Source organism: Pleurodeles waltl, chromosome 7 (genome assembly GCF_031143425.1).
Source record: "Pleurodeles waltl isolate 20211129_DDA chromosome 7, aPleWal1.hap1.20221129, whole genome shotgun sequence".
Taxonomy (NCBI): domain Eukaryota; kingdom Metazoa; phylum Chordata; class Amphibia; order Caudata; family Salamandridae; genus Pleurodeles; species Pleurodeles waltl.
The window spans coordinates 1,553,802,420-1,553,816,776 of record NC_090446.1 but is presented as its reverse complement, the minus strand read 5'-3'; positions in this window follow the sequence as shown (position 1 = coordinate 1,553,816,776).

Below are 14,357 nucleotides of genomic sequence, written 5' to 3'. Positions count from 1 at the left end.
GCGGAATGGCCTGCTCCTTGGCCTCGCTAGGTGGCACACTGGCAGCCCTGATGGGTGCCGCCCGCAATGTGACCGGACTTGCTGACACCACTGTGCTGGGTAATTTGGTGGCTGAGGTGCTGGGATGGGACCTGGACAACCTGGCCCTAGTGGAAGGACGGGGGGGAGGTGTAGGGAAGAGGTCAAAGTTTGCGAGGAAGCGTTTCTTAGACACACTGGTACAGGAAGATGGAGGGGGTTTGGGAGTGGAGTAAGAGGTAGTGGTTGTAGGAGGTGTACGTCTGCTGAATTTGGGTGAAGGTGCATGGGCCGGAGGCTGTTGTGAGGTGGATGGCTGTTGGGTGGGTGTGTGCCTTTGTTTGTGTAGTTTGGGAGGAGGGCTCACAGACACACTGGGAGAGGACACAGGGGATGTGTGAATGGTAGTGGGAGTGGTGATTGCACATGAGCGGTGTGTGGTGATGGGCGTGCAGGTGATGGAGGTAGTGGATGAAGATGTAGTGCATGCAGGTGTGAGTGGAGGCGAGACAGGGAGGGAGGAGGAGGACGTGGAGGAGGGGGACACAGTGGATGCAGTGGATGTTGGTGTGTCTGCATGGGGATGGTGCTTGTGTGAGTGCCTGTGAGATGTGTGGTGCTTATGTTTGCCATGTCCACTCTTGCGTGTTGATGAGTGTGCATGCTGGTCTGATGGGGTGCTTGGGATAGGCTGAGGTAGAGGGGATTAGGTCTGGGTAGAGGAAGTTGGAGGGGGAGGCTGGACCCAGGGACAATGGCTGCCATCAGTGCTGAGGCCAGAGCCTGAAATGCTCTCTGTTGGGCCACCACGCCAGAATAAATGCCCTCCAGGTATGCATTTGTTTGCTGCAAATGCCTCTCAACACCCAGGATGGCATTCAAAATGGTTGATTGCCCAACAGTGAGGGATCTCAAGAGGTCAATAGCCTCCTCACTGAGGGCAGCAGGCTGACTGGGACAGGGGCTGAGGTGCCTGGGGCGAAGGAGATGCCCACCCTCCTGGGTGAGCGGGCACGGGAAACTCGATGAGGGGTTGCTGGGAGGGTGGTGCTGGTGGGATGTGTGGCAGCTGTACTTGTTGATGCGGTGGGCACAGAGGTGCCCGCCACCGCAAGGGAGCTCCCATCAGAGGAGGAGTCGCTGTCGCTGGTGTTTGCTCCTGTCCCCGTCGTGGAGCTCCCCTTGCCATCCATCCCACTGGGGCCTTCGGACTCCGTTACTTCACCCTCCAGGGCCATGTGGGGTGCAGCTCCCTCCTGCTCCGGTGCCACTGCTCCTCCACCAGATGATGCTAATGCACACAAGGACAGGGTGACAAAACAAAAAGGGGGGGGGAAGACAGAAGATACACATGGTCAGTGCATGCAACACCACTACCGTTGGCGGACACAGCACACACGGAGCATCCCTATGCACTAAGCCATGCACTAACAGTTCTTAAGAAATTCACATGCCCATGGGGGACGATGCCTAAGCCCATTTGCAGCACACCTGGAACCCACAGGAGCCTGAATAGGTGTAGATGGCTACTACCACTATTGGGGTTGGAATGCCACAGAGCCTGCCTAACAAGGGACCTACCCTACCAAGTTCGCCCTGGCCTAGGGGAACCCACAGCCCACTTCCCCCCCAGCCGGACACCTCGTAAAGCGCGCAGAGTAAGCTGAATGAGACTGTACTCACCCCCTTGTGGCTGCTGTGATGCCCTCAGGCACCCATCCAACTCCGATAGGCCACCTCCAGGATCCGGTACATCAGGTGGGTCATGGTGCGACGGGCACCCCTTCCACGTTGGGAGGCCATGCCCAGCTGGGCCGCTGCCGTCTTCTTGCTCCAGCGGCCCAGGTCCTCCCATCTTTTCCGCCAGTTGGTGCTCCGTCTATGGTAGAGCCCCCCAGGGCCCGGACGTCCTTTGCGATGGCATGCCAAATACCCTTCTTCTGGTGGGCGCTGACCTAGAGGAAAAGTGATGTTAGAATTGATGTTACGATTCCCGCACAGTTCTTCTCACACATTGCCTTAACACCTCCCACCCTGGCCCAGACATACATACATATACACTATCTTCACATGTTGGCCTGTCCCCCTCCCCTCCCTCTTCCATCCACGATACTCCATTCAATCATGTGCCATCCACCATGCTCACAGTGTACTCACCTGTTTGTCTGGAGGACCGTACAGTTGCGGGTACTGGGGGAGGCCCCCACCGATTAGTTTCTCCAACTCCTTCGAAATGAAGGCATGGGCCCTTTCCCCAGACACTGTAGCCATCATCGCTTCCAGACACAGGTCACAACAGTGTAGCTCCTCTCCTGTTGAAGGTCAGGTGAGTACCTGTTGAAGGTCAGGTGCGTACCGTCACCGCCGGCGTACATCGTCATTGGCTCCTGGAACCCATAGGGCCCAATGTTAACCAATGCTGAATTGCTCCGCGGTGTTCGACCGCCTACCGCGACGGTGTACAACGCCATTGCAGTTACCTCATGTCCCCTTATCCCACCTTACAGGTCAGGCAGCTGCCATTTCAGGGGGCCACATGGCAGGCAAAATAACTGCGTCACACCTATTTAGGCCAGCAATACGGACAGACAAAGGCACATGGAGAATTTGTAACATTTTTGCAAAAAACACATTGTGATACCTAAGTGTTGTATGACCCTCTGCTCACCGTTCTCCTCCATAGGGCACGTCCGCTGGGGCAGGTGATGAGATGGAGGTATCCTCCGGTGTACAGACCCCAGGTGGACCTGTCGACAATGGAAGAGAGACACATAATTATCACTTACAGACTTGATCATGCAACAATCCATGAACTGTGTGCCCAGTTGGAGCCAGACCTGATTTCAGCTATCCGCCATCCCACAGGAATGCCTCCTCTAGTGCAGGTTCTTTCTGTACTCCATTTCCTGGCCAGTGTTTCTTTTCAAACAACTGTGGCCATGGCATCAGGGATGTCCCAGCCAATATTCTCTAACGTGTTGTCCAGAGTGTTGTCTGCTCTGCTGAAACACATGCGCAGCTACAAGTGGAGGATTTGCCCACAGTGAAAGGTGACTTTTCTGACCTGGGACATCTCCCCAACATCATTGGTGCCATTGATGGTAAACATGTGGCATTTGTCCCCTCCCCCGCAGGAATGAACAGGTGTACAGAAACCGGAAAAGCTACCATTCTATGAATGTGCAGATGGTGTGTTTGACAGACCAGTACATCTCCCATGTGAATGCCAAGTATCCGGGCTCAGTGCATGACGCTTACATTTTGAGAAATAGCAGCATCCCTTATGTGATGGGGCAACTCCAGAGGCACAGTGTGTGGCTAATAGGTGAGCCTAAAGTCCCCACACAGTTCCATTTGGAGTCTGGGTATGGGAGATTCCCTAATGTTTGGAGGATGTGTGTAGGAAAGTACCATCTTGCCTGGCATGTTACCCTCATATTTCACTGTATATATGTTGTTTTAGTTGTTTGTGTCACTGGGACCTTGCCAGCCAGGGCCCCAGTGCTCATACGTGTGCCCTGTATGTGTTACCTGTGTTATGACTAACTGTCTCACTGAGGCTCTGCTAATCAGAACCTCAGTGGTTATGCTCTCTCATTTCTTTCCAAATTGTCACTAACAGGCTAGTGACCAATTTCACCAATTTACATTGGCATACTGGAACACCCTTATAATTCCCTAGTATATGGTACTGAGGTACCCAGGGTATTGGGGTTCCAGGAGATCCCTATGGGTGCAGCATTTCTTTTGCCACCCATAGGGAGCTCTGACAATTCTTACACAGGCCTACCACTGCAGCCTGAGTGAAATAACGTCCACGTTATTTCACAGCCATTTACCACTGCACTTAAGTAACTTATAAGTCACCTATATGTCTAACCTCTACCTGGTAAAGGTTGGGTGCTAAGTTACTTAGTGTGTGGGCACCCTGGCACTAGCCAAGGTGCCCCCACATTGTTCAGGGCCAATTCCCCGGACTTTGTGAGTGCGGGGACACCATTACACGCGTGCACTACATATAGGTAACTACCTATGTGTAGCTTCACAATGGTAACTCCGAATATGGCCATGTAACATATCTAAGATCATGGAATTGCCCCACCAATGCCATCCTGGTATTGGGGAGACAATCCCATGATTCCCCGGGTCTCTAGCACAGACCCGGGTACTGCCAAACTGCCTTTTCAGGGGTTTCACTGCAGCTGCTGCCAACCCCTCAGACAGGCTTCTGCCCTCCTGGGGTCCAGACAGGCTTGGCCCAGGAAGGCAGAACAAAGGACTTCCTCAGAGAGAGGGTGTTACACCCTCTCCCTTTGGAAAAAGGTGTCAGGGCTGGGGAGGAGTAGCCTCCCCCAGCCTCTGGAAATGCTTTCGTGGGCACAGATGGTGCCCATTTCTGCATAAGCCAGTCTACACCGGTTCAGGGACCCCTCAGCCCTGCTCTGGCACGAAACTGGACAAAGGAAAGGGGAGTGACCACTCCCCTGACCTGCACCTCCCCTGGGAGGTGCCCAGAGCTCCTCCAGTGTGCTCCAGACCTCTGCCATCTTGGAAACAGAGGTGCTGCTGGCACACTGGACTGCTCTGAGTGGCCAGGGCCAGCAGGTGACGTCAGAGACTCCTTCTGATAGGCTCCTTCAGGTGTTGCTAGCCTATCCTCTCTCCTAAGTAGCCAAACCCTCTTTTCTGGCTATTTAGGATCTCTGCTTTGGGGAATTCCTTAGATAATGAATGCAAGAGCTCATCAGAGTTCCTCTGCATCTCTCTCTTCACCTTCTGCCAAGGAATCGACTGCTGACCGCGCTGGAAGCCTGCAAAACTGCAACAAAGTAGCAAAGACGACTACTGCGACATTGTAACGCTGATCCTGCCGCCTTCTCGACTGTTTTCCTGGTGGTGCATGCTGTGGGGGTAGTCTGCCTCCTCTCTGCACTAGAAGCTCTAAAGAAATCTCCTGTGGGTCGATGGAATCTTCCCCCTGCAACCCCAGGCACCAAAGAACTGCATCACCGGTCCTCTGGGTCTCCTCTCAGCATGACGAGCGAGGTCCCTTGAACTCAGCAACTCTGTCCAAGTGACTCCCACAGTCCAGTGACTCTTAAGTCCAAGTTTGGTGGAGGTAAGTCCTTGCCTCCCCACGCAAGACTGCATTGCTGGGAACCACGTGTTTTGCAGCTACTCCGGCTCCTGTGCACTCACCGAGGATTTCCTTCGTGCACAGCCAAGCCTGGGTCCCCGGCACTCTAACCTGCATTGCACGACCTCCTGAGTTGTCCTCCGGCGGCGTGGGACTCTCTTGTGCAACTTTGGGTGAGCACTGATTCACTCCACTTCGTAGTGCCTGTTCCGGCACTTCTGCGGGTGCTGCTTGCTTCTGAGAGGGCTCATTGTCTTGCTGGACGCCACCTCTGTCCCCTCACACAATTGGTGACATCCTGGTCCCTCCTGGGCCACAGCAGCATCCAAAAACCCTAACCGTGAGCTTTGCAGCTAGCAAGGCTTGTTTGCGGTCTTTCTACGGGAAAACACTTCTGCACGACTCTTCACGACATGGGACATCCATCCTCCAAAGGGGAAGTTTCTAGCCCTTGTCGTTCTTGCAGAATCCTCAGCTTCTACCATCCAGTGGCAGCTTCTTTGCACCCACAGCTGGCATTTCCTGGGCATCTGCCCACTCCCGACTTGATCGTGTCTTTTGGACTTTGTCCCCTTGTTCCACAGGTACTCTCGTCTGGAAATCCATCGTTGTTGCATTGCTGGTGTTGGTCTTTCCTGCAGAATTCCCCTATCACGACTTCTGTGCTCTTTGGGGAACTTAGGTGCACTTTGCACCCACTTTTCAGGGTCTTGGGGTGGGCTATTTTTCTAACCCTCACTGTTTTCTTAAAGTCCCAGCGACCCTCTACAAGGTCACATAGGTTTGGCGTCCATTGGTGGTTCGCATTCCACTTCTAGAGTATATGGTTTGTGTTGCCCCTATCCCTATGATCCCCCATTGCATTCTATTGTGACTATACATTGTTTGCACTGTTTTCTATTGCTATTACTGCATATTTTGGTATTGTGTACATATATCTTGTGTATATTTGCTATCCTCATACTGAGTGTACTCACTGAGATACTTTGGCATATTGTATTAAAAATAAAGTACCTTTATTTTTAGTATATCTGTGTATTGTGTTTTCTTATGATATTGTGCAAGTGACACTAGTGGTACTGTAGGAGCTTCACTCGTCTCCTAGTTCAGCCTAAGCTGCTCTGCTAAGCTACCTTTTCTATCAGCCTAAGCTGCTAGACACCCCTCTACACTAATAAGGGATACCTGGGCCTGGTGCAAGGTGTAAGTACCCCTTGGTACTCACTACAAGCCAGTCCAGCCTCCTACATTGGTTGTGCATCGGTGGGATAAGTACTTTGCAACTACTTACCACTTTTGTCATTGTACTTTTCATAAGAGAAAAATATACAAAACAAGTTCAGTGTATGTACACCTAACCAAAAAGTTTTGCTTTTCTTTTCTCACTTCTTTGCTAAGTGCTGAAAAGTACCTCTAAAACTTTCTAAAAAGTTTAAAAAGTTTTTTTTCTGTTCTTTAAAAAGTTCCAAAAACTTTTTCTTTCTTTTTCTTTCAGTGGTTAAGCCATAACCATCCAGGAGTGCATTCTTAAGAACTGTAAAATTATTGGCATCACTTTCTTTCACAGTAAGGAGCCTATCCCTACCTTTTCCACTAAATGATAGCCATAGGATAGCAGCCCACTGCCTTTGAGGGACATCCTGTACAACACAGGCCCTCTCAAGTGCAGCAAACCACTTGTTAATGTCATCCCCCTCCTTATAAGGGGAAACTATCTTATGCAGATTCCTGGGGGCATATTTATACTCCGTTTGCGCCGAATTTGCGTCGTTTTTTTTTACGCAAATTCGACGCAAAACTAACTCCATATTTATACTTTGGCGTTAGACGCGTCTAGCGCCAAAGTTCATGGAGTTAGCATCATTTTTTTGCGTGAACACCTTCCTTGCGTTAATGATATGCAAGGTAGGCGTTCCCGTCTTAAAAAATGACTGCGATGCATATGCGTCGTATTTATACTCCCGGGCAAAAATGACGCCCGGGAGTGGGCGGGACTAAAAAACCCGCATTTGCGCCGGATTTTAGCGCCTGGGTCAGGCCCTGGGTCAGGGCCTGATTTGTGCCCCCCTACATGCCACTATGCCCAATGGCCATGCCCAGGGGACAGAAGTCCCCTGGGCATGGCCATTGGGCAAGGGGGCATGACTCCTGTCTTTGCTAAGACAGGAGTCATTTCAATGGGGGATGGGCGTCGTAAAAAAATGGCGCAAATCGGGTTGTGGTGAATTTTTTGCCTCAGCCTGACTTGCACCATTTCTGGACGCCCATACGCCATTTTCCCCCTACGCCAGCGCTGCCTGGTGTACGTCGTTTTTTTTAACGCACACCAGACAGCGCCGGCGGCTAACGCCGGCTAACGTCATTCAATAAATACGGCGCCCGCATGGCGCTTCAGAATGGCGTTAGCCGGCGCGAATTTTTTTGACGCAAAACTGCGTTGGCGCAGTTTTGCGTCAAAAAGTATAAATATGGGCCCTGGAATCATGCTCTTTTGCAGGATGACTATGGGGAATACTGCTGCTGCCACCATGGGTTTCTAAACCCAGTTTCTGTCTCTCCTTCTCTACTTCTAAAGTCTGTCTATCCAAATCCAGCTGTTGCTTTTTGAGCTTCAGTCTGGTTTGTTCCACTCTCAATCTATTGAGCTCCCTTTCTAACAATCTGTCATCAGGGTGGGTGGGAGGGACATGCCTTGAAACAGAAGTATGGTGAGAATGGACAGAAGGAGACCTGTCCCTTACAGAGGGCACCCTAACAGCTTGGCTAACAGAAACATCAGTACCACTGTGGTGAGAATAAATGCTTTTGCTATGATGTGAGACAACACTATTTGTATGGTGTGGCTCTTCATCATTACCAACTATGCTAGACTGTCTAGTAATGGGCAGGCTAGGAAGTTTCTTTCCTGAATCTTTTCCTGGGGGAGTCCGTGGATCAGATTGGGAACCATTAGCTACTTTTTCAACAGATGGGGCACTTCTAGCCTTATCTTGTTCTCTAAGCATGTCAAGTAACAGTTCCAAGGAAGGATTCTTCCCTATACTCAAACCTCTCTCTATGCAGAGACTCCTTGCTCCTTTCCAGCTAAGGTGATCATATGCAAGTTTTGACAGATCAACATTTTGGCCTGTGCCAGACATTTTTAGAGAGAGTTAAAGTGATAGAAAAAGAGAAAAAAGTTTGTCAGAGCTTTTAGAAAGACAGAGAAAAAAACTTTAAAAACTTTTTAGAACTTTTTAGAAAGTTTAGAAGTACTTTTCAGCACTTAGAAAAGAGTGAAAAGAGGAAATGCAAAACTTTTTGGCTATGTGTATATACACTGACCTTGTTTTGTATATTTTTCTCTTATGAAAAGTACAATGACAAGAGTGGTAAGTAGTCTCAAAGCACTTATCCCACCGCTGCACAACCAATGTAGGAGGCTGGACTGGCTTGTAGTGAGTACCACAGGGGTACTTGCACCTTGCACCAGGCCCAGTTATCCCTTATTAGTGTATAGGGTGTCTAGCAGCTTAGGCTGATAGATAATGGTAGCTTAGCAGAGCAGCTCAGGCTGAACTAGGAGACGTGTGAAGCTTCTACAGTACCACAAGTGTCACTTGCACAATATCACAAGAAAACACAATACACAGTTATACTAAAAATAAAGGTACTTTATTTTTATGACAATATGCCAAAGTATCTTAGAGTGTACCCTCAGTGAGAGGATAGGAAATATACACAAGATATATATACACAATAGCAAAAATATGCAGTATAGTCTTAGAAAACAATGCAAACAATGTATAGTTACAATAGGATGCAATGGGGACACATAGGGATAGGGGCAACACAAACCATATACTCCAAAAGTGGAATGCGAACCACGAATGGACCCCAAACCTATGTGACCTTGTAGAGGGTCGCTGGGACTATTAGAAAATAGTGAGAGTTAGAAAAATAACCCTCCCCAAGACCCTGAAAAGTGAGTGCAAAGTGCACTAAAGTTCCCCTAAGGACAAAGAAGTCGTGTTAGAGGAATAATGCAGGAAAGACACAAACCAACAATGCAACAACGATGGATTTCCAATCTAGGGTACCTGTGGAACAAGGGGACCAAGTCCAAAAGTCACAAGCAAGTCGGAGATGGGCATATGCCCAGGAAAGGCCAGCTGTGGATGCACAGAAGCTTCTACTGGACAGAAGAAGCTGAGGTTTCTGCAGGAACGAAAAGGGCTAGAGACTTCCCCTTTGGTGGACGGATCCCTCTCGCCGTGGAGAGTCGTGCAGAAGTGCTTTCCCGCCGAAAGAACGCCAACAAGCCTTGCTAGCTGCAAATCGTGTGGTTAGCGTTTTTGGACGCTGCTGTGGCCCAGGAGGGACCAGGAGGTCGCAAATTGGACCAGGAGGTAGAGGGGACGTCGAGCAAGACAAGGAGCCCTCTCAGCAGCAGGTAGCACCCGGAAAAGTGCCAGAAACAGGCACTACGAGGATGCGTGAAACGGTGCTCACCCGAAGTTACACAAAGGAGTCCCACGTCGCCGGAGACCAACTTAGAAAGTCGTGCAATGCAGGTTAGAGTGCCGTGGACCCAGGCTTGGCTGTGCACAAAGGATTTCCGCCGGAAGTGCACAGGGGCCGGAGTAGCTGCAAAAGTCGCGGTTCCCAGCAATGCAGTCTAGCGAGGTGAGGCAAGGACTTACCTCCACCAAACTTGGACTGAAGAGTCACTGGACTGTGGGGGTCACTTGGACAGAGTTGCTGGATTCGAGGGACCTCGCTCGTTGCTCGTCGATTCCGTCGACCCACGGGAGATTTCTTCGGAGCTTCTAGTGCAGAGAGGAGGCAGACTACCCCCACAGCATGCACCACCAGGAAAACAGTCGAGAAGGCGGCAGGATCAGCGTTACAGAGTTGCAGTAGTCGTTTTCGCTAGTTTGTTGCAGTTTTGCAGGCTTCCAGCACGGTCAGCAGTTGATTCCTTGGCAGAAGGTGAAGAGAGAGATGCAGAGGAACTCGGATGAGCTCTTGCATTCGTTATCTAAGGAATCCCCAGAGACAGAGACCCTAAATAGCCAGAAAAGAGGGTTTGGCTACCTAGGAGAGAGGATAGGCTAGCAACACCTGAAGGAGCCTATCAGAAGGAGTCTTTGACGTCACCTGCTGGCACTGGCCACTCAGAGCAGTCCAGTGTGCCAGCAGCACCTCTGTTTCCAAGATGGCAGAGGTCTGGAGCACACTGGAGGAGCTCTGGGCACCTCCCAGGGGAGGTGCAGGTCAGGGGAGTGGTCACTCCCCTTTCCTTTGTCCCGTTTCGCGCCAGAGCAGGGCTGAGGGGTCCCTGAACCGGTGTAGAATGGCTTATGCAGAAATGGGCACCATGTGTGCCCATGAAAGCATTTCCAGAGGCTGGGGGAGGCTACTCCTCCCCTGCCTTCACACCATTTTCCAAAGGGAGAGGGTGTAACACCCTCTCTCAGATTAAGTCCTTTGTTCTGCCATCCTGGGCCAAGCCTGGCTGGACCCCAGGAGGGCAGAAACCTGTCTGAGGGGTTGGCAGCAGCTGCAGTGAAACCCCGGGAAAGGCAGTTTGGCAGTACCACAGACCACTGGGATCATGGGATTGTGCCAACTATGCCAGGATGGCATAGAGGGGGCAATTCCATTATCATAGACATGTTACATGGCCATATTCGAAGTTACCATTGTGAAGCTACATATAGGTAGTGACCTATATGTAGTGCACGCGTGTAATGGTGTCCCCGCACTCACAAAGTCCGGGGAATTGGCCCTGAACAATGTGGGGGCACCTTGGCTAGTGCCAGGGTGCCCACACACTAAGTAACTTTGCACCTAACCTTTACCAGGTAAAGGCTAGACATATAGGTGACTTATAAGTTACTTAAGTGCAGTGTAAAATGGCTGTGAAATAACGTGGACGTTATTTCACTCAGGCTGCAGTGGCAGGCCTGTGTAAGAATTGTCAGAGCTCCCTATGGGTGGCAAAAGAAATGCTGCAGCCCATAGGGATCTCCTGGAACCCCAATACCCTGGGTACCTCAGTACCATATACTGGGGAATTATAAGGGTGTTCCAGTAAGCCAATATAAATTGGAAAAATTGGTCACTAGCCTGTTAGTGACAATTTGAAAGAAATGAGAGAGCATAACCACTGAGGTTCTTGTTAGCAGAGCCTCAGTGAGACAGTTAGTCATAACACAGGTAACACATTCAGGCACACTTATGAGCACTGGGGCCCTGGCTGGCAGGGTCCCAGTGACACATACAACTAAAACAACATATATACAGTGAAAAATGGGGGTAACATGCCAGGCAAGATGGTACTTTCCTACACCCCCCCCCCCCAAACGAAGGACAATAAGACTAGCCATGACCTGATGAGTCTTCATTGTCTAAGTGGAAATATCTGGAGAGTCCATCTGCATTGGAGTGGCTACTCCCAGGTCTGTGTTCCACTGTATAGTCCATTCCCTGTAGGGATATGGACCACCTCTATAATTTAGGATTTTCACCTTTCATTTGTTTTAGCCAAAGTAGAGGTTTGTGGTCTGTCTGAACAATGAAGTGAGTGCCAAACAGGTATGGCCTCAACTTCTTCAGTGCCCAGACCACAGCAAAGGCCTCCCTCTCTATGGCAGGCCAACGGTTTTCTCTAGGGGTCAACCTCCTACTAATAAAAGCAACAGGTTGATCCTGGCCCTCAGAATTAAGTTGTGATAGGACTGCCCCTACTCCTAATTCAGATGCATCAGTTTGGACATAGAATTTTTTAGAGTAACAAGGGCTTTTCAGGACAGGTGCAGAGCACATGGCCTGCTTCAGCTCCTCAAAAGCTTTCTGACAGTTTGCTGTCCATAATACCTTTTTAGGCATTTTATTGGATGTGAGGTCATTAAGAGGGGCTGCAATGGAGCCATAGTTCTTAATGAACCTCCTGTAATACCCAGTGAGGCCTAGGAAGGCTCTCACCTGAGTCTGAGTAGTAGGGGGAACCCAATCAATAATAGTTTGGATTTTCCCCTGAAGTGGTGCAATCTGTTCCCCACCAACAAGGTGTCCCAGATAAACCACCTTTCCCTGCCCTATCTGGCACTTTGAAGCCTTGATAGTGAGGCCTGCCTTTTGCAGGGCCTCCAAAACTTTCCATAGGTGGACCAGGTGATCATCCCAACTGGAGCTAAAGACAGCTATATCGTCCAGATATGCTGCACTAAAAGCTTCCAGCCCTTGCAGGAGTGTGTTCACCAACCTCTGAAAAGTGGCAGGTGCATTTTTCAAACCAAAATGCATTACTGTGAATTGGTAATGGCCTCCAATGGTTGAAAATGCAGTTTTTGCTTTTGCATCTTCTGATAATTTGACCTGCCAATACCCTGCAGTCAAGTCAAAAGTGCTTAGATACTTGGCAGATGCCAGTGTATCTATGAGCTCATCTGCCCTGGGTATAGAGTGAGCATCAGTTTTGGTTACCTGGTTGAGACCTCTGTAGTCAACACAAAACCGGATTTCCTTCTTTCCATCCTTGGAATGAGGTTTTGGTACAAGTACCACAGGAGAAGCCCATGGACTTTCAGAGTGCTCAACCATTCCCAGTTCTAACATTTTCTTCACCTCTTGCTTTATGCAGTCTCTGACATGGTCAGGCTGCCTATAGATCTTACTTTTGACAGGCAAGCTGTTTCCAGTATCTATAGTGTGCTCACACCAAGAAATGGTACCTGGCACAGTAGAGAAGAGTTCAGAAAACTGACCCAGGAGATTTATGCAATGGTCTTTCTGCTCAGCAGTAAGACAATCAGCCAAAACTACACCTTCCACTAGAGCATCTTGTTCTGTGGAAGAGAAGAGATCAGGTAGAGGATCACTGTCTTCTTCCTGTCCCTCATCAGTTGCCATGAGCAGGGTGAGATCAGCCCTGTCATAGTAGGGTTTCAGGCGATTGACATGGAGCACCCTAAGGGGACTCCTGGCAGTGCCTAAGTCAACTAAGTAGGTGACTTCACCCTTTTTCTCAACAATTGTGTGGGGTCCACTCCATTTATCTTGGAGTGCTCTTGGGGCCACAGGCTCCAAGACCCACACTTTCTGCCCTGGTTGGTACTGAACCAAAACAGCCTTCTGGTCATGCCATTGCTTTTGGAGCTCTTGGCTGGCCTGACGGTTTTTACTGGCCTTCTTCATGTACTCAGCCATCCTTGATCTGAGGCCAAGTACATAATCCACTATATCTTGTTTTGGAGCTTTTAAAGGTTGTTCCCAACCCTCCTTGACAAGTGTTAGTGGACCCCTCACAGGGTGTCCAAAGAGGAGTTCAAAGGGGCTGAAGCCCACTCCTTTTTGGGGTACCTCACTGTAGGCAAAAAGGAGGCATGGTAAAAGGATATCCCATCTCCTGCGGAGTTTTTCAGGGAGTCCCATAATCATGCCTTTGAGAGTTTTATTAAATCTCTCTACCAGTCCATTTGTTTGTGGATGATAGGGTGTAGTGAACTTGTATGTCACACCACACTCCTTCCACATGGCCTTTAAGTAAGCAGACATGAAATTGCTTCCCCTGTCTGATACCACCTCTTTTGGGAAGCCCACCCTGGAAAATATTCCCAGGAGGGCCTTTGCCACTGCAGGTGCTGTAGTGGTCCTTAGAGGAATAGCTTCAGGATATCTTGTGGCATGGTCCACTACCACCAAGATAAACCTATTGCCTGAAGCAGTAGGAGGGTCAAGGGGACCAACTACGTCAACCCCTACCCTTTCAAAGGGAACCCCAACCACAGGCAGTGGGATAAGGGGTGCCTTTGGAGTGCCACCTGCCTTGCCACTGGCTTGACAGGTTTCACAGAACTTACAAAATTCCTTTGTGTCCTCTGACATTCTAGGCCAATGAAACAAGGGAACAAGTCTGTCCCAAGTTTTCATTTGTCCCAAATGTCCAGCTAGGGGAATGTCGTGGGCTAGAGTTAGGAGGAACTTTCTGTACTCCTGAGGAATCACTAACCTCCTGGCAGTTCCAGGTTTAGGATCCCTTGCTTCAGTGTACAAGAGGTTGTCCTCCCAGTAAACTCTGTGAGAGTCACTGACATCCCCATTAGCTTGTTTGACAGCTTGCTGTCTTAGACCCTCTAGTGTGGGACAAGTTTGCTGTGCCACACTCAGTTCCTCCCTGGCAGGCCCCCCTTCACCCAAAAGCTCAGCAGTGTCTGCT